The following is a 20984-nucleotide window of genomic DNA, read 5'->3' as shown; positions in this document are numbered from 1 at the left end:
TCACAGGATAGTGGTGTCTTGATCACTGATAAGTGGAAGCTGGTATTTACTGTGCAGTGTTTTAATTCCCCCTGGCATTTTAATCACTCCTGAATGCTTAATTGGGTTTACAAGTATTGTTCTACTTTTTTACACACCATACTGTGCTCTCCCATTGTTTTTTGTTGCTTCCAGCCATTTTCCTGAGATCCTGTAATATCCTTGATCTCTTCCAGTCACTTTACTAGGCTCCCCTGGTAGTGAGCTTATAGTGAGCTCTTGACAGCACTCATCAATTCTGGACATTTCAATTAATTGCACCAGCACCTATCTCCTGGCTGCCTCTGTTAGCCCCTTCCCTTAGTGCTTCAAAACCCCCAGCAAAGTGACAGTGTGGGATGGCAACAGCTCAGTGACTTCAGCAGAGCAAGAATGTGCTGATAGTCTAAGCAGAGATTTTACTCAGAAATATCTTGCCATCTCCTCCCTCCCCCAAATTCAATTTTCAGGTCTGTTTCTAGGGACTTGTAATAACAGAAATCAAGAAAGATTGATGAACTAGTCTTTTTTTGTATTCTTCTTGTTTTTCTTCTTGTTGGTGGAGGTATGTTTTTTCCCTCACTGATGAGCTCATGAGGGAGTGACTTCGGAGTCTTTAAATACAACATTTAGTCCTTTCCAGTTGTCCTCAATTCATGCATTTGGGAGCAGGTACATTTCTTGTTGCTGTACATGCTTATGTATATGGAAGCCCATGCATGTCTGGCGTGGTTTGCAACTTCTAAAGACACTAAATGAATTGTGCCACCCAATTATTTGTTTTTTAAATCTATGTAACCATCAAAAGTAATATTTGCATGTTTTTAAGGAAATTCAACTGAGAGTGGAGAAAAACTCTTTTCTATAAGCTCTTCCACTGGAGTAAATACTTGTTGGTAAGTGCTTTTTAATTTATATTTATATATTTCCACGTTAATTTAATGCCCTTCCACTTTTAGCCATAATAAAGAATTTGGGATCTGGCCAAGTAAAAATAAAAATTTAATCTACTGTTATCCTGCAGCTGTTTAGAACTGATGTTTAAACCAAGGTTTAATGGAAGATAGTCACCTTTAATTAGAAAAAAATGTAAAATTTAAAATAATTAAATGTTGAACCTAGTTACTAGGAAGCTAAATACTCAGTGTATGCAACTACTTCTACAACAGAAAGAGATATTAAGATAATGAAATTAATTTATACAAATCCTTTTTTTTCTTTTTTTAGTAAAGAAAGAATAATCTTATCTCAACTCCAGATTCTGTTATACTCATTTGTGTTTTCTCATCTTTAACCCATAGGCTGTGTTAACATGGAGTATTACAACCATGCTTCTCTTTCTACACAGTATGTAAAATTGAAACTGGTAGAAATAATAATTCTCAAATTTGAGGTTCAGATGCATGTAGGATTTGATCTCATCTTTACTGCATGTTTTGAAAGCTTTTTAGTAGATGTCATTCTCAGCATGCTATGAATTGAGTAACATATATGTGTAGGTTAAATTCTATCCAGCCTACATTTCAGTGTATTTCAGTATCATTAAAATCAGTGGAAGCTCTGCAAGTTTGTCTAGGAGGAGAATTAGGGTTTTAAAGAAAACATTTGCTTGCAATTGTGGTTTGTTTTGTTTGTTTGTTTGTTTTTGTTTTTGTTTTTGTTTTTTCCCTAGCAGGCAAAACTATGGGAGGTAATATGGTGAAATCAAGTGCATTTTGCATTTGAATAAAGAACAACATTTTTGTTATAGTTATGATGATTCTCCTACTACAAAATATGCTGCGTTTCTAGAACAACAATCTGGTAGACAGTGGAGTTCAGTGCCTTGTATGCAGCATGTAACTTATTGTCAGTGAAGGAATGATCCAATTAGTAAGTGATTAATCACAGGTTGCTGTAGGTCTCAGACTGTATATTGAAAATTTATGGGGTAGAAGAGTATTTCATGCACATGCCTTCACCTAACAGGTAATCACCACCTGGAAATGAAAATTACAATAAAAAAAAAAAATACTTGGGCAGCAGCACAAAGTACTAATTATTTGATTGATTCTCGTTATCATTGAGAAGCATACCATTACCAGGCAATCATAATTACAATGACAGTAACTGTGTTGCTTTGTTGCTATGTTTAAAATTAATTAATATTTTACTGTCAACAAAAAACAATGTAAAGACTTAACATTTCCAGCTTAGACAACTCTTTGGTGTTTCAACAACACAGGCAAGTAAAATTGGATATCCAGCAGAATTTAATTGAGTATGAGACATGAGAAATTGTGCAGCCTTTCAAAGATAAAAGATGTTAAAATGTTAATTTTTAGAGAAACCTTATTAACATGCAAAGTGATACATTTTGTTTTGTAACAAAACCAGTAAAATAGGTTTTTTTTAAAAAAAAAAAGTCTTTTAAATGATGAAGAAAATTTTCATATTTTTATGTTGTGGACAAGTCTTAGTAAATTGAGATACTGTAATAATAATTCTCAACCCTGCTTATGGATTGCACATCCCACCATGATTTATCAAACTATCTTACACAGACCTGTTTTTTCCTGTTTTCAGTTTTTCATTTACTTAAATTATTTGCCAAATTTTTATTCCAGGCTAGACAATCATGCTTCAGATAAGCAATAACAATATGATGCTTAGATCCATCCACCAGTAATGTGGCATACAATAATGTTATTTTGATAAAAAGTAGGCTAGGAGGCTTTTGATATAAATGATGTAGGCTAGAAAAATATAAATTTGTCAGTGCTGAACCATACACTCCCAAACGTTTTCAGTTTTGCAATTAACTAATTAAATTTGTATTCAATGTTAAAAAAAAAGTGAAAAATTGCTAAATTTGGAGTTACAATACCGATTTACAAGTGAAGCAGAATAAATCTCCATCATGTCTAAGATCTGCAACCTAAGTAAAACAGCATCTCTGAGTACCATAGCAAGAGATTGAAAAATACTTTATGGTGAGCATTGAATCTTCATGCATACTTCTCAAAATCATATTTCATGTATTGCTTGTTTACATCAGTGTCTCCTTATTCTTGATGTGCTGTCTGTGGCTGATCTGCAAGTCTGATCTAGGCACCCTGGTTTCCCTTCATAGGCAACAGAGAAAACTAGGACTGCACTGACATGCTTCTTTTCATCCCAAAGTAGACAGCTGAAGTAGATGAACTAAAAATGAATATTCCTCTGAATTGTCTGCAATGGTACCTTAACGTTAGCTGAGTTGAAACCTCTCCTTTTATCTTTGACACACAGTATAACATCATAGATTCATAAAATAAATTAACTTCAGTAGGACCTCTGTAGGTCCCATGTCCTGTTCATGGCAGGATCAATTAGAACAGGTTGTTCAAATCCATCTGAATTTTGAAAGTCTCCAAGAATGGAGATTTCACAATGTCTGGAAAGCCTGTTCCTATGTTTGACCATCCTTATGGCAAAATACATTTTAAAAATTCCTTATATCTAATTGCAACTTATAATATTCCAGCTAGTGTCTGGGACATCTTGTTCCATCGTTGCATATCTCTGAGAAAATACTATACTCTACTACCTTTGTTTAAGCAGCTACAGACAGCAATATGATCACTCCTTAGCCTTTTCTTGCTTAGACTGAACAAACCCCAAACTCTCACTCTCTCCTCATATCTCATGTAGTCCAGCTAGTTTTCCTACCTTATAGTCCACATATCCTGTTCATATCTCACCAATTTATCTACAGGAATATTAAGGGGTACTATGTTAAAAGCCTAGCTAAAGTCAAGGAAAACAACTTCTTGCTGAATAACAACAGAACTAATAGATTTTGAATTTATTCAGACAGCCTAGGTAATGGTGTCATAAACTGAAAATTTGAGAACAGAACTGAAAAAAAAATCACGTTGATGGTATATTGACCTTGTTTCATTTTTCATCTTTTGCTTATTTTTAGAGTGACTTTAGATGAGCAAGTCAAGGTAATTCTTCTGGAGTTCTCAGAATTTATTATACATAGGCAAATTATTTCATGATTTTGTGACCAGCTTAGAAACCATGCCAGAGGCATTTAGTCCACTTTTATCCATCATCAGAAAATAATCAGGATTCAATTCTGACTTTTCTTATTATTTAATAGTGATATTGGAACAGAGTGAATACTTTAGAGTGATGTTGAAACACAGGACATTCTTAAAGGTATTGGTCTGGTTGAGAACCCCAAGAGGTAATAGTAAAGGAATTTGTATTTTTATCGGGAATAAATGCTCAGAAATATTCTGTGGGGTTCTTGTCTCTCTAGGGATCTAGGTAAATATTTATTATGGTCTAGGACACTTCTGTTCCATCCAGTAAGTTTTAGTCCAATTACTACTCCAAGAAAAAAAAATCTTTTTTTGTTTGTCAGTCCTGATTTGTTCCAATTTGATTCACTTCCACCTCTAACTTAAATGAAATTAACAAGAGAAAAACAAGAGAAAACAAAAGTGTTGTTGGACTTCTATAGCATTTGAATGAGATAAGTGAAACTCATTTTAGACCAGACTAAGGTAATACTGTTTAGATTATGATGAACATAGCAGGAATTATTTTTTCTATCTTTGCTGTGGAACTGATGCACATTATTCATGATTGCATTCCTGGGTATGTAGGTGAAGTAAAAATCATTCATGCCAGCATTTGTCTACTCCTGTTGCTTGAGGTGATCTGAATTAAGGTTGTTTAGCCTTGAGAAAAGGAGGCTCAAGGGAGACCTTATTGTACTCTACAATTGTCTTAAAAGAGGCTTTAGTGAGGTGGGGATTTGGCTCTTCTCCCAAGCACCAAGTGATAAAATGAGGGGAAATGGCCTCAAGTTGTGCCAGTGGAGGTTTAGTTTGGATATTAGGAAAAATTTCTTTACTGAAAGGGTTGTGCAGCATTGGAATAGGATGCCCAGGGAAGTGGTTGAGTCACCATCCCTGGAGGTTTTCAAGAAATGTGTAGATTTGGAACTTAGTAGCTTGGTTTACTGATGGACTTTACTACTAGTTTAAAGGTTGGACTAGATGATCTTTGAGGTCTTTTCCAACCTGAAAGATTCTAAGAAAACTTTTAAAAACTTCAAAAGAGAAAGGTTTAATTGAATTGGTGAGATGGTCCTTATCATACTTAGACATTTTAAGAGGAGAATATTTGTGTTTTGAGAGAAATCATTGAATATAAATTTCGATATCTATAAAAATAATTCTTGTATCTAGAGTTTTGGTAAGAATTTATTATCCTGGACCAGAGAACATGAACATTGTTTTAATTTAGTGAATTTATGAGTTTTATCACCCTTATTCCTCCAAACTTGGTGTTTCAGAGCTTGCACCTCCATCTTCACCTAGAAATTTTACCACACTCAGCTGAATAAGAGTAAGTATATTTCACAAACCTCTTGTGTTTGAAATTACTGTACTGTGGTTTGATTCTGGTGTTAATTTTATGTGATACAGACAACCTAGATAGCAGATAGACATGAGTTCATGTAATTTATTTTTCAAAGTATTAAAGAACAAAGACAGTAAAATTATAGCTCAGATTTATACAAGCAGGCCCTTAACCCAGTTCCTAGTTCCTTTGAAAAACTCAGAAAGAAAGAGGGAGATAATATGGCCGAATCAGTTGAAAGAGTTTTCCAAAATTTTGGTGTCCTAACTTTCAGAAAGGCAGAAAGATAGAGAATGGAAGAAAGGGAAAATTCCTAGTATTGAACCTAAAAGGATTGTCACTTAAGAGCTCTTGTTTTCATTCCACACATGGAATGAAAAATCATTTCAGAACAGGGGTGGTGCCCCAGAAAGTGATTTGAAATTCTCTTAAGTGTCTGGGATAGTATAAGCAGAAAAACATGGAGTACTATTTTAGTCCCAAACAAAATATTCAGACTTCCCCCTTTTTTTGCAGAATATTAGAATTGCACAGATTGATTCAGATGACTTTAAGATTCTCCCTACAAAGACATTTGGATGTTTACCCCAAACTTATGTGATATTAGCAAATGAATTTGCCACTGTACAGGTTTTTAAGTATTTAAGTTACAGTAGTCTCAAGACAGTAGCAAATTCCATACTGGAAATTAATATGAGTTTGTAGACCTGTAGACCAGGCAAAACCTGGTTTAGAGGTAAAAAACACCTTGCTATGATAACGTTTGCCCTCATAATAATTTGAGGTATTCACCATAATTTAAAAGTATCTAACCTAAAGGCAGAAACAGAGAAATATTATCATTATTTCTTCATTGAAAGGATATTTTCCCCTTTCTTTTTTACACTATTCAATTTGTTTCTCTTCTGCATTTTTGAAAGGGGAAATTTTCACGTAACAAAAGGCTACATGACCTAGAGTGCTAAACTCCCTGCAGACCTAAAGTAGAATAAAGGTTTTCAGAATAGAATCTGTAGTGCGAACTTCTGCAGTCAGTACAGGTAGGCAGTCAACATAGCTCCAAGATGTTACTATTTTTTTTTTGTTTGTTTGTATGTTTTTTCTTGTAAGATTTTTTTAAATATATTTTTAAAAAAAACAATTCATATAATATACTTGATTATTTTCTCTGTCTTCAAGTTACTAAAATTTGTAATATATATATATATATTTAATTTGAAAATGTTTTTTTTTTTCTTATGGTTATTCATCACATGATGGTTTGATTCATAAAAGTAAATGCCCCTGAACAGAAATAGGTTTGCTATATTTCTTTCTGTAGACTAGGGGACAGTTTATGCTGAAATGCGGGAAGAAATCTGGAATATTGCCCTTGAAGGATTAGAGAGCACAGCGTGATTCAAGGGCATGTAATATAATTCTACATTTAATAAACACGCAAATCAAATTTTTCTGCCCGATTAGTGTGCATATTCCTATGATAACAAAATAGTTTAATAGTTTTTTATATATTCCCAAATGTGGATCTTTCAACCTGAACAGTATTTGTAGAGAAAGGTGGCTTTCATCTTCCACCCCAACTTCATAGAAAAGGTACTCCTACTAATACCAATAAAAAGCAAAAAAGTAGCACATTCCTTCCCCCGCCCTCAAAAAAAAAAAAAAGGCAGGAAAAAAAAAAAAAAAGGCAAGAATCCTAGTAAAATAATTTAAAATAAAATATCTAAAACCAGGCAGGATGCACTGTGAAAATCCAGCAATGAAAACAGCATGCTTTTAGATACTGTATTAGGTGATAGCACTAATCGTTCAATGCATAAATCTAGAAAAGACCCATGTAATCTGCTTTACCTAGGATAAATGCTGATGTTACATTTGAAGGCAAGATTTCTCATCTGATTTATTTTTTTTTAATAAATTAAAAAATATATATTTTTTTTGCTGATTTTCCAGATAGAATCCTAACTGTGCAGATAAGGCAAAACAGTTGAACCTCTACACATAAACTCAGATATGGCAAGATCTCATTTTGAAAGCTTTCAGAGGTACTGAGCTTTTCCTTCATTGAACAGGAAACCGAGGCACATCTTTTAAGAGCATTTCTTCAGTAGGAACCTGAAACTGGTGTCAATTACATAACTAAACCAGAAAAATGGGGTTTCTTCCTTGATGTGTCTTTGAGTTGGCCAACCTTTTACAGATACTTACTGCTCTCTAGAACAAACTTCTCCATCTTGCAAACGCAAGTTAATTCTTTGTTTGCATAGGTGTAAGATTATTAATTGTACGTAAATACATACACAATGTGTATGTAAAAAGCTTCTGTCTGGAATATTTTTTTCTTAAAATAGGATTCAGTCAACCACCATCATCTCCTCAAATGAAAAGACTAGAAAAAAGAAAGGATTACCACATGCCAGCAATGGCAAATGTTGGCAAACTAAGAGGAAAAGTGAGTTCAGGATGATTTTGTTTGTTTGTTCTACCTTAGGCCAGGCCAGTCTCTCTTCATTTAATCCAGACCTCCTCTGGTAATCAGAGGTATGTTGAGTTCTGACACAGCCAGAGAAATGAGTTCTACCTGTATTGTATTTACATGGCAAGGTTTTGGTAGCAGGGGGCTGCAGGGGTGGGCTCTATGAGAAGACTCCATAAACTGCCCTTTTTAGGTAAGGGCCAGTTTCAGCCAGCTCCAAAGGGACCCACTGCTGGCCAGAGCTGAGCCAATAAGCAATGCTGGTTGGGCCTCTGTGATACCATATTTAAGAAAGGGAAAAAACTGCTGGGCAACAGCAGCTTGGAGAGAGAGAGGAGTGAGAACCAGCCCTGCAGACCCCAAGGTCAATGCAGAAGGAGGGCAGGAGGTGCTCCAGGCACGCAGCAGCAGTTCCCCTGCGGCCTGTGGAGAGGCCCCTGGTGGAGCAGGCTGTCCCCCTGCAGCCCATGGGTCCCACACGGAGCAGATCTCCACGCTGCAGCCCGTGGAGGAGCCCCCGGTGGAGCAGGTGGATGTGGCCTGGAGGAGGCTGCGGCCCATGGAGAGCCCCCGCAGGAGCAGGCCCCGGGCCGGAGCTGCAGCCCGTGGAGAGGAGCCCACGCAGGAGCAGAGGGTCTGGGGGGAGCTGCCGCCCGTGGGGGACCCGTGCTGGAGCAGTTTGCTCCTGGGGGATGGACCCCGTGATACGGAGCCATGTGGGAGCAGTTCTTGAAGGGCTGCTGTCTGTAGGAAACCCACACGGGATCAGTTCGGGAACACCATGCCAGAGCAGGAGCAGAGAGTGACCCTAATAGACAGGGTTCTGTGGATCCAGAACAAGAAGATGAAGACTTCTTGGAAAGCTGAGAGGTAAATATTACAAGAATTTCATGCAGGGGTTCTGGGCAACAAAAAACAGGACCATACTGCATCAGCTGGGCTGGAAAAAACTTAAGGTCACCTCAGACAAAAGAAAGTGTAATAGCTTCTGGTGTTTGTTCATCTGTTTTCCCTTATTTTCGCAAAGAGATTATTAAATGTTCAGTTGTTTTTAAAACTTGCTGTTTAAAATCTTCACTTTCTACCTCTATCCTAATACAGGAAACATGTCCAGGAATATTCTGGGCACAAACACCAGCTGGCATAAAACAGCCCATGTTTATGCAAGACTTGCACTTTCCTAAGAGGATGTGGCAAAACCACCTTTTGAGAATGTTTCTTAGGACTTTGTAAGTGCTGAGTCATCAAAGATCTGTCTGGGAGAGTGCTACTTGACCTGAGCCCCAAACATGTCAGAGACTATTCTCACAGTTCAGTGGAACAGGCTTGCACGTTCCAGTGGCTGGTAACATCCCTAAACACTCTTCAGTTTCCTTGGCTATCAGACGTAGGTCTTCATCCAGTGTGCTGAGGGCGATTGTCCTCTCTAAGATAATGCTTAGAAAAAAAAAATCACAGCAATTTGTGCATGCTTATACATAGGCTTTTGCCACTTGCTATGCTGGGTTAAGATTTTGGAGTTCCAACTTTTCTTTTGTAAAAGACTGCAATATGATCCCGAGTATGAGGGACCACTTTTTATGTCTGTATTGCAGAAACGCGCAGGTCAATTGAAGCTTCAAGTCGCAATGTTTCTAGCTGTTTGGTTTGGGAAAGTAGTTATCTGACTAAATGTTTACCATTTTTTTTGTTTTTTCTTTCATTTAATAATGGTATGTATATGCAGTTATTAGCAGGTGTGGTTTTGCATATGCAAAAATAAAGTAAGAGTCTGTAATCACTCTCTTTTCATCATAGCACAAGCATGAGGTATTGCCTTTACCTAAATATGACACTCTCAAACATGTCCCCCTACGTCTAAATCTATACACCTTATGTCTCCATTCAAACTCCTGATTTTTCTGCAGTGCTTGAGTCCTAATTGGATAAATTCACATCCAAGGAGGGTCTGCATAGTGTAGTTGTCCTACATAACATGTAATGTGCAAGTAGTACAGGAAATAAGTAATAAAAAGGGAGGAGATTAACATCTGGAACTCCAACATATTAAAAAAAAAGAAAGAAAAGCAATGTAGCACATTTAGTAGTAAGATCTCTTCTACATTCAGACTAATAAGCTATGAAGTCAAACTTCATATTGGATTTCTTTTGGCTAGTGTGCCAAGCAGCCTTAACTTTCAGACCTGATTAGAATAAGCATCAAAACAAACAATATTTAATTATTTGATAAATATCTGGCTTTCTTGATTATACTGATAGTCACCAATGAGGAAAAATATAAATAAACTTATTTTCGTTATGAACAGAATTGTTTCCAAAGAGAATGGTTTCCATGAGTCATCAGAGAAACTTTAGCTCTTATGCCAGAATTATTCAGCCTGAGACTGGCTAAGATTTTTTTTTTTTTCCATTAAAGAGGTGGTGCAAAATGTTTTTAAAACTATCACTTTGGCATAATTAAATGGAACATTGGAGTCACTTCATAATGTCACTTTGCAAGCCTTCTCTAATAGAGCTTCCTCTTTAGTTCCAAAATGCTCAATTAGGTAAGAGTGACAGCTGTTGTTGGCAGCTGCTAGTGTCAAACTGGTGATAGAAATATTGATTTTTGTTTTTAAAAAAAAAACTTTTTCAAATTGTGTGATATAAAAGATTCAACAACTCATCCTGAAGTGGCATATCAGGGTATCTTGACATACATGTAAGGTACACAGATATATTTCAGCGATTAAAGGCATGTAATGATTTCAAAGCCAGCTGTATGTTCAATATCCCTGTAGGCAGTGAAAGGCAGAGACAATGCCTGTAATTCTTTCATGATGAAATCCCACTGTTTAGCCCACTTTGGGGATGTGTTTCAGTTCACAACTTTCCAAGCCCTTGCAGGCTGAGTAGTCACCCTGCTAGAGACTTTTATAACTATACCCAGCTGGTTATATTTGTATCAGTAAATGAATTTATCAAATAACTATTCCCCCCACCGCAAGAAGCAAGTGACACAACACGTTACACCTGCGTGGTAGAATTATCCTCATCTAAATGTCCACAACCATTCTACCTATGGGGAACAGCCCACTCAGTTCTCTGGGCTACAGCTGGGAAGCAAGGCATAGCAGAGCACCAATTGTCACAGGCTAGCAAAATGCCAAGGAGAGAGTTTATGGAATCGCTATGATCAACTTAAATTGTGCGTTTTCTGCCTTGATGCCTGGTAAAGACATAACTACCGTGTATAGCCTGAAAATAGCATGAAAGAAGACAATTTAAAGCAGGAGCGGGGGACTTCTACTTGCTGAGAGCTAAGGAGGACTTAAGTGATCGTTTAATGCACAATTTGGTTTTATCCAGAAATAATATGTGGAGAAATTCTTGGCCATGAAGCATATGAGATGAAATCGCAGGCTGTGATCCTGCCATGAGTCTAAATATTGTGTTTTTTATTTTTTCATAGGATCATAGCAGTTAGAATATGAATAAAATATCGATTCCCAATATGCATGGTATGTCAATTTATCAAGATTAAGATGGACTCTCTTGTGTCAGGCACTATCTTAGAATTTGAATCAACTTCCTTCTTGGTTCTCCTTCACCCTAGAAGGTAATTTCAGAAGTCATAATCACATCTTAATTATTCTAAACCCTTCCTGTTGTCTAATTTTATTTTATTTTTTTGCTTTCAGGCACAAGAGGCAAGTACGTTCAATTAATTGAACTCTTCAAATAGATTGGATTCAAATGTCCATATTGCATTTTGTGTATTTTGCAACTGCACTTCTCTGCTGGTGTTACAGCAAGGTAGAAACAAATAAAGCTAGGTAACACCTTCTTACCCTTTTAATCCTTTAACATCTAGCTTACAGAAATAAAACATTGATAAAATAAAGACAACTATACCTTTGAGAGCTTCTTAATAGCATGTCAAGACATTGTGATAAAGAATATTAAGCATATCTCCTGGGATTTTAAGATTAAATAGTCTTTTTTTGCTGAGTATTGCAAATAACGTTGTAGATTAAATTATTTATACGAACATAAGGAAGTAAGAAGTATAATAGTGGATCAGATCAAAGATTAATTTGAATTATTATGTCCAATAATAATGTATGAGAATGACCATTACTGAGTGTTTCAAGAAGAACTTAGGAGGAGGAGGAGAAAGCTGGTGTTTATCCCAAGTATTTCTGCTGTTTAAAGATTTGTGATTCAGAGAGTTTCTGAGCCAACATTGGTTTATTATACAAAAATAACTGTTCTATTTATATATTAGTTTCCAATTTCTTAGAAGACAGCATGGAAACAGAAAAAAGACTGCATCTAGGCTAGGATCACATATGGTTCATGTATATGCTGTCTGGTTAGGCCAGTTGAAGTGATGCTCCAGCTTCTGTTTATTGTTTTATTTTTTTTTACTTTTTCCAAATAACTGTTAGGTGATGCCAGCGCAAGAAGGACAAGATATTCAGGAGATGAACCTTCTTCATGTTGTTGTCGTTGTGGTTCTGAGATCCGGTCTCAAAAATGATGGGCTGTTTGGATGAAGGTAATAGCAGCAATACTTTTTTCTTTGTGAGTTCAGCACATCTCAGTTTTGTCTCTCTGTTGTTTTGTTTTGTTTTGTATTACAAGCAACTTAAACATTAAAAAAGCCAAAGAACTTCAACAGTTTAAAATACCCAAAAAATGTTTTTGACATGTTTTAACATTTCAGTTTCAGCCAGAAATAACCAGGAATTCATATTCTGCCTTGAAGCCACATTTTTCAATGAATAAATAATTTTTATGTCACTGTAGCCACTATTTAACTTTTTCTCTGTGCTTAAAGAAATTAGTACTATTTGGAAGGCCTACGTAATGATATGTGATGTGTGGCAGAGAAACTACTGTTTACTCATAAGTAAAATAATTACATTACGTCCTAAGACTGATAGGCATTGATTTATAATTTATCAAAATCTTCACTTTAACTTTATCAACTTCTACTTTATCACAGGACTACCATGGTCTTCCAGCAGATAAAGGAAATCATGAGCTGGTAATCTTATTATGTATCATTTATAATGGCAATGATACATGTAAGGCAAACAAGGATGCAAAATCTAGTAGAAAAAGGGGTTCATCTTGCAGCTGACTGACCACACAGACTGCTTGCTGAACAATTCATACGCAGACAATGAAACATACTTATTCAGAATAAACAGAAATGATTTGGAGAAAAGAAAAAAAAAAGAAGAAAAAAAAGAGAAAAAAAAACATGATCAAAGGAATAAGTTTGGCAAATATGTGGATTGCCTTTCAGTTTATTTATAGACCTTGGGTTACTGAGGAACTTAATTAATAATGTATAAAGACAGTTCTGTCATGATAGTCTAAAGAACCTATTACTCAGTTCCATTAGATTTTTAAAATATGTTTATGTCTGTCTTCTTGTAGTGCTTTAAGGATTAAGGATTGATTCTACTTTTTTAATGCAAATGGTTCTTTTGCAATTATTGTATTTTAGCCTGTATGACCTTCATAATATTTTAAATTATATGACTCCTTTTCTTTTGAAAACAACTCAGTTTTACATGTGGGAGTTGAACAAAAGGGAAATTATCTAGCTTTTCCATTGACAATATTGTATTTTAATTTTTCTTCAGCTTTAAAGTTCATTGCATGCTTACACCTATGAGCACTTAATATTGTCTTGACAAGTTTATTTTTACATTTCTCAGAGTCAAGGAACTCTGGTAGAGAAGACCACAGTGGTAGGTCTGCCATCATGGACCTTTTAAATAGACAAAGGTACCCCATAAAATGGGAGAACTCACATCTATCTGAAATTTGCACATCCTGTTACTGTCAAATTTTTGCTTTTTGAAGAAGGAAACTCTCACAGTCTTTTTACTGCTTCATCTTAATGTCTGCTTATACTCTTAATAAATTTTTCACAGTATCAATGTATCCATTAGCTAAATGCATCTTCTTTAGTCAGAAAAGAAGAGTAGAGGTTTTTTCTGATTTACATATTTGTGGCAGAGATCTTATGTGTAAGAATCAACAGTGCAAAACAAGGAGGGGACAGGCAGAGTCTTCTGTTGAGTTGTGAACTGAAAGTACTGACTTCAGAGAAAGGCTTGCACTCCATTGCTGTCTCCCAGCTAAAAGTGATCAGTGCTATCTAGTTTCTGGGAAAGGCAGAAACACTTATATTTTCTTCTGCTAACCATTTTGCTACATGGGAGCAGTTACATCTTCCTATTTCGGGAAAGAATTTTTTCCCCACATGAACACTTAGAAATAACAGAACTGCCATGTACATATTTTATCTGCATTAAGTTCTGTGCACTAAATTTGTTTGAATCTGAAGACAATTTAGGGTTAAAGTATTTTACAATACACAAAACAGTTGTCATTATGTGCTGCTCATTACAGACTCATTCTCCCAGCACCACTGGTAGCCTGAGGATGGCAATCCATAGCTTTTCATAATTGTCTGTTTATAGCTGGGCTGAAAGTCATTTTCTCATGGTGTAATTTATGGGCAGTGGCAGGCTCCCCTCTTCCCTGCTTTGAGCAACAGTGCCAACAGCAATATGCCAATCCTTACGCAACAATCTTTCTGGCTGGAATGTGCTTGTGTTGAAACCATCACAGGAACAAAGCTTCACTGCCAAATCTTTATCGTGTAGCTTCAGCAGATTCTCTCCTGTGAAGAAATCAATCCCCGGGGTCTATTTGTCAGTGGGGAAGAGGAAACAAATAAATAAATAAGATCTGTGTGGTTGTTTAAATAATTCCTCATATCCATAGAAGCAAGCAATGCAACCTGGCACCCAGCAAAGATGTCTTTTTTGTTGGAAAGTTTATTTTGGTTCACAAGATGGGGGTGGGGAAATTTGAGTACACATTTATAAATATATCTGAAGTCTATTTCTAGCACAGCCCAGTGAACTCATTTTTGGGAATAAGGCTAAAGGTCTCTTAGAGATTAATCTACCTAATATTATTATTATTTTTTGATATTATGAATCATTCCAAAGAAAAGTACTTTACAATAATATTATCTGAGGTCTAGGCAAGGCTACCCAGTAGACTCCATAGCTGTGCTTCAGTTCAGTGGATGCTGGACTGACAGTCCAACAGCACATGAACAGTTTCTAAAGTTCTTTCCATGCACTTTTGAATTTATTGTGGAATATTTGCAGTCTGCTGGGTACTCCTTGAAAAGCAGAAAACTTGAGAAGATACAGAGACAGAGAAAGCGAGGTAGGGCAGAGAGGAGGTGGGATGGAGCAGAACAAGATGAAGGTCTAGCAAGAGTGCAAAAGAAGCACCATTCTAATACTTATTTCTGATACTCCTCCCACTCACAGTTTTGTTGTTGTTTATGAAGCTGTGAATTTCTGTTTCCATTTGCTTCTCTGTATTGCACAGAGAGAATAAAAGTTAGCAGATAGATACTTCCTTCTCACAGACCTACAGACAATTTATTCCAAGCTGGCTAGACAGATCAAGTATGTTACAGTGTCTTTGACTGGAAATGAAGGACTGAAAGCTCCAGAGGTACATGGAGCACAGACACAAGACCACTTGCAATATCTGTTTGCTTTCACAGCGTCGCACTGCAACTTGTAACTGTTGTATGGGCCAATAGGAATATGCAGCAGGAGACATGGGAGATTTTGTCCATTCGTACTGCCCTTTTGTACTGCTTAGGCCCTGCGTAAAGTACACTGGCACACTGCAGAGATATTGCGCTGTCTTACAGTTCAAATTTAGCTCAGCAGAAATGGGTGCTTTCATCTGGATCACGTCCAGAAAGAGACAGGCAGCCTGTCCCAGCACTGGAGATGCATACATGTTAAGATGCAGCAGTGTGTTAACAAGCATTATCTGCAATTGCTGTTCTATGAAAGGTTTAAAAATGTGAATGCTGCTAGTTCGCGGCATTCTCTCTCTGTGATTACTGCCTGGAAATTTTATCTACTGTCTTGTTCTTCTGAAATCATTGTGTGTAAGATTTTACTCGAGTGGCCATGGTGGGCATTGCCAGAGCTAATTAAAATGTGGGATTAATCTGGGTACTAAATTCTGTTTGTTATGGCATTAATTCATTGGCCATCTCAAGATTTCCAGATGCAGGCAAAATGATTTTTTTCTTCCTATCTGGACTGCCTAATTATCAAGAATGCAGAGAGCACAAGTTGACTGTAGCCATCAGAAGAAATAGCAAAACAAGCCTTGCATCAGTGATACTGATGTAAGGGTACGAACACCAGCTGACAAATGGGAGGTGACAAAAAGGTTTGAACCAGCCAGCCCTTGGCTGGTGCTCTTTGCCAGTTTGCAGCAAGCCTCTATTTCGTTTGGAGGCCAAGGCTTGTGTCATCTGTGAATGATGATGTCTCTGTGCAATATTTTTCTCTGTCGTGGTTTGTAACCTCTAGCATTTATATGAGTTACTGAGTTCCTGCAGGCACAAAAGTAGTAATTCATAAAAAATGTGAATTGTAAGCAATAGTAAACTTCACAATAATATTGCCATTATAATTGAATGATAATCTGGAAGAAAAAAAAATATATGCATTCTAGAGTCTCTGATGTAAATTTGCATGAAATGCCATATGTAAATTACATACTCTCTCAGCTCTGAGCAACATGTCAAGCCACTATTTATGCTGTTAATACTGAATATTTATAAAGAACTGTTTAATTTCAAAATTCTGTACAAAGAATAACTATTTAAGTTGACATGACAAGAAGTATCATATATTTTTGCAAATTTTTAGTTATGTTTCTGGGAAAGCATACTGTCTGTGCTCTCAGCTGACATGAGGGTAACTCTGTTGGATGTCCACATAATATCATATAAATAAATGTCCATACAAAAAAAAAAAAAAAAAAAGTCCTCACTAGGAAACAGAGAAACTGGAAAACTGGTCTGTGGCTATGTTACCAGAAATTCCTGCACAGGTAGATTCTTGGTGCAGAGAGTGTCTCCAGCATGTTAAATATCTGTGATGGGCTTGAGGGAGTGAATTTTCATTTGTGCAATGATGAACAAAGGCTCATGATTGCACACAAAAGACAGGTGTTTTATATATGAGCAAAGGTCTCTATATTCTGGTTTTGGAAGTCTCAGGTGGCCCTATAGTATTTTTTCTGCCAGCACATTTAATGCTATGCATTTCATTGCCTCAGATCTGAGGATTTTGAAGTATTTTATTTTCACATGTTAAGCTATCTTCCTGTATTTTTAAAACATGCAAATAATTCATCACTTAGTGACACAATGAGGGTATCACTAGTGACATAAAGATGCTGCACAAATATGAGCAAAGGTTTATCAAAGTGTGGAAATGTCAGCTGTGCTTGGTTGGAGTGCTAGACAGACTTTTTTTTTTTTTTAAATACAAGACTTTAGCGTTTTTTTCTCTGTGGATTCTTTACAAGTAGGAAGACTGTATGAGAAACAGGTGCTGTTATGATGTGCACCAGGGGAGAAAATGTGAGTCGACAAATAACCAATTTCATTTCTATTTTAATTTATAATAGATGACACCAACAACCCACGGCTACTCCTTTTGTGCTAACAATTATTCATCTGAATGACATTTGTGAACATAAAGAACAATCTGCACAAGAGCAATGAAATCTAAATGCATACAGGTATAAATTAGGATATTTTCATAAATGAAAACTCACTTAGAAAATTGTTTCATTTCATTTGTTTCTGGAGAATATTTTATCTTTCCTGTTTCACCTTGTCCTGTTTTTACATTCCCTGATGTATTTCCCTCCTGTAGCTATCTCTACTTCTGTTTGTAACAAAAACGTGTTTTGCAACCTGTCTAATTCTGGTAGTTTGCACAGTTCTGAGTTAAATAAGGGTATGGGGTAGTTAAGCTTGTGGACACCTATTCAAAGGTCAGAAAGTCAAGTACCTCTGGTCATCTGATTTGGATTTATACTTTTTGAGATGCTTAGTTCTGCAGCCTAGTTCTGGTGAGGCCAAACAAATAATTGCACAGGTTAATCCGAACATTAAGATTTCTATTACATGTGCTAAAATGTGCCTCTGTGCTCCTGGGAAAAAAAATACACTACATAAAGGTAAAAATAAACCCTACTAAACACTTCAATATGGTAATACAGCAGTGAAGTATGTTTCATCTCACCCTGAAAGACAATTACTAATAGGGAATGAAAATAAGGTGATCCCTAATTAAATCAACAGAAATTGTTTGTATGAAGCTCCAGGTTCAAGACAGAGGTTGAATTCAGTGGCACTGCAGTATTTATTCAGCACAAGAACTGATGCCTTTCTTCAGAGCTTGTTTCACCCCAGTTCTTGGAAGCAGCATGTGCCTTCTCCCCTGCCTGGCTGTACTGAACAAAACTTCAGCAGCAGAGCCCAACTCTCCACACAGCAAGAAATGAGTCCAGAGATTCCCACGCCTCCAGAATGGGAAGATGCGATAAGTCTTCTGCCTCTTATATCTGTTTTTTTGTTTGTTTGTTTGTTTTCAATTTTCATTGTGCATTTTTACTGTGTTCCATGGCTGAAAATCAATAGAGTTTAGACCGTGATATTTTAAATGAAATTTATCACGCGTTTTTAATCTTAAAACAATGATTATGGAATTGACATTAAGTACTTACATTTAAGAAATAAAATTGCAAATGGATTCAAATGAAACAAAGCAAAATAGTGGGAAAAATGGGTTTACATACCTAATACTCACTTAATGATTATGTAAGTGTGAGTAACTCAGCCCACATGCATGCTCAACTGACTCATATTAAGTGATCTGTAAACAACATTTACTCTCACTTATATGTCTCTTCTTACTGGAGAAAATGCTATTAGTGCAATAGCCATAAGATAGCTAACTGTTCTTCCGCAAATACTGATTCAGAGATGCCAATGAAACAGGGAGTGGCTGACTTGTTGGTATCTTATTTGGCTTAGGTTTTCTCTTGAAGCAAGTATTTTCTCTTTAGCCTGCCTTGCTCAATGGTCCCAAAATCTTCACCTCACATATTGATCATTGTTAGTTCCCTGACAAAAAGAAAAAGTCACATTGCAGCTAAATGCAAGTCCTGTTTCTATTACTGGTAGTTTTAACAGTTTCTGAAACTTAAGCTAAGACTGAGATGTATATTCCATCAGTTATATTGTGCAGACAATGATATATATTAGTAGGCAAGACAGTAAAGCACAACTTTCTCCTCTGGTAACCATATGAGTCATCTCAGTTTATTGTTTCTTTCGTGATAGCCAAGTGAAATAGCATTAGGGTTAGCTTTGTCTTGAAAGCTAGGATACAAATCCATCTGGATTCAGTTGTTTATAAATCTAGTAAGCAGGAACAGCTTTGAGAAAAAGAGCCAGGTTCCTACTGTCAACATTTTGTGATCCATCTACCATGAGCAAAGCCCAAGCTGATAAAATCTATTACTGTTTGTAATGCAGCCTGCATTCTCTAAAAGGAAAAAAAAAAAAAGAAAAAAAGAGTTCACAAATTACTTTGTTTGATGTGTTTTCTTAAAAATACTTTTTCTGCCCTAAGATAGATTGGCAAGGGATAATACAGGACAAGGATTGTTTGTATTGCTTTGCTTTAATATTCTACTTGGTCTCTAGAAACAGAGGAGCATGTGGCTATAGTGGAATATGTGCATTCGTCATCAAAGACTAATCTCACTCCCCCTCAGGTCAGGAGACACATCTTGAATGTCATCAACAGGAAATGAATCAGATGCCATGTGCACTGTAAAGAAATAGAAGAAAAAAGACCATTAGAAAATTGTTGCCTCCTGAATTTATATTACCAGCCTGGTATGGTTCCACTTGTCGGGGGGGGGGGGAGGGAGGGGACACACAACAGGGGAAGGGCACAGGAAACAGGACCAAAATCAGGAAATAAAAAATAAAAATAAAAAGTTTAAGATAAATCTCTCCACCCAAAACAGAAAAAAAATGAGAAAAAATATTGAGCTTATTGGAATCGCTAAGTGTTCTGAAAGAACTCCAGGGCATCCAGTTATAGCACATACAGAAAAAAGTCCTGAGCATCTCATAAAGGTTCTGATACAGGTTAGATAAGTGGACAGCAATGTGGATTGAAAACCAGCTTAACAAATGGGTTCAAATGGTTGTGAGCACTAGCACAAAGTGCAGTTGGAGACAAGTCCCTAATGGTGTACAGCAAGGGTTGAGAATGGTGTCAGTACTGTTTAACCTCTTCATTAGTGAGCTGGATGATGGGTAAGACAGAGCACAACCTCAGCAAGTTTGCAGATGATGCAAAACTAAGGAGTGGCAGACACATGTGTGTGCTGCCATCCAGAGGGAGATGGAAAAGCTGGAGAACTGGGCAAACAGGACAAGGGAAACTAGCAAGTCCTGTACCTATGTAGAAATAACCCCAGGCACCAGTGCAGGCTGGGGGATGATCATCTGGAAAGCAGGTTGACAGAGAGCTCAAACTGGAAAGGTCATTCTGACCATGCCCTCAACTACTCTGGTTCTGTCTTCTGTTAGCCAGCATATACTGATCCAGATCAAAAGAAAACATATTTTTAATGGTTATTTTTGCTCTAGATCCAGCTCTTTACCTAGCCACACAGAAACCTTGTACAAGGAGAACAGCTTTGATAGACAAGTGGAATAAAAGGGGAGCAGGTGGGATAAGAAACTTACGCTGCATCTGAGTGACTATGTAATTACAGCTTGAATGTGCATGCCAATTGTCAGAGAAAGATTTTGCATGTCATCTGAAAAAAGTGTTATTTTTTACACAAATTATAATATGAAATTGTCTTTTGCTCAGAATTCTTGACAATGATTCTTACTGTAGTACTTCAGTTTGAGTTTTTTCACTAAAAAATGTTTGAAAATCTCTACAGTTTTTCTAAGAGAGAAAGACAAAAGACAAAAGTAAAATGTGCTCACTGTTCTCCTCTATAGACTGGAGACTATTTACTCAGATTTTAAAAAGTTAGCCAAGGGTTAGAGATATTTGACTTTGTGTCTCAGATTATTCACAGACTTTTTTGCATGATTTGAGGCCTTGTGGTTTAGAAAGGATTTATCTCACAT

The 20984-nt window shown here is 36.6% G+C and overlaps 1 long non-coding RNA gene across 1 annotated transcript; it reads left to right on the top strand.

Moving 5' to 3' along the window:
• The first annotated feature begins 7640 nt into the window (after window positions 1-7640).
• On the top strand, window positions 7641-19106 carry LOC106047377 (uncharacterized). Its single transcript, XR_007163837.2, has 5 exons — window positions 7641-8767; window positions 11349-11495; window positions 11578-11712; window positions 12328-12437; window positions 17435-19106. It is a non-coding gene; the product is annotated as an uncharacterized lncRNA (long non-coding RNA).
• The last annotated feature ends 1878 nt before the right edge of the window (window positions 19107-20984 follow it).

This window comes from Anser cygnoides, chromosome 1 (genome assembly GCF_040182565.1).
Source record: "Anser cygnoides isolate HZ-2024a breed goose chromosome 1, Taihu_goose_T2T_genome, whole genome shotgun sequence".
Taxonomy (NCBI): Eukaryota; Metazoa; Chordata; class Aves; order Anseriformes; family Anatidae; genus Anser; species Anser cygnoides.
This window is presented reverse-complemented; position numbering and strand designations above follow the sequence as displayed.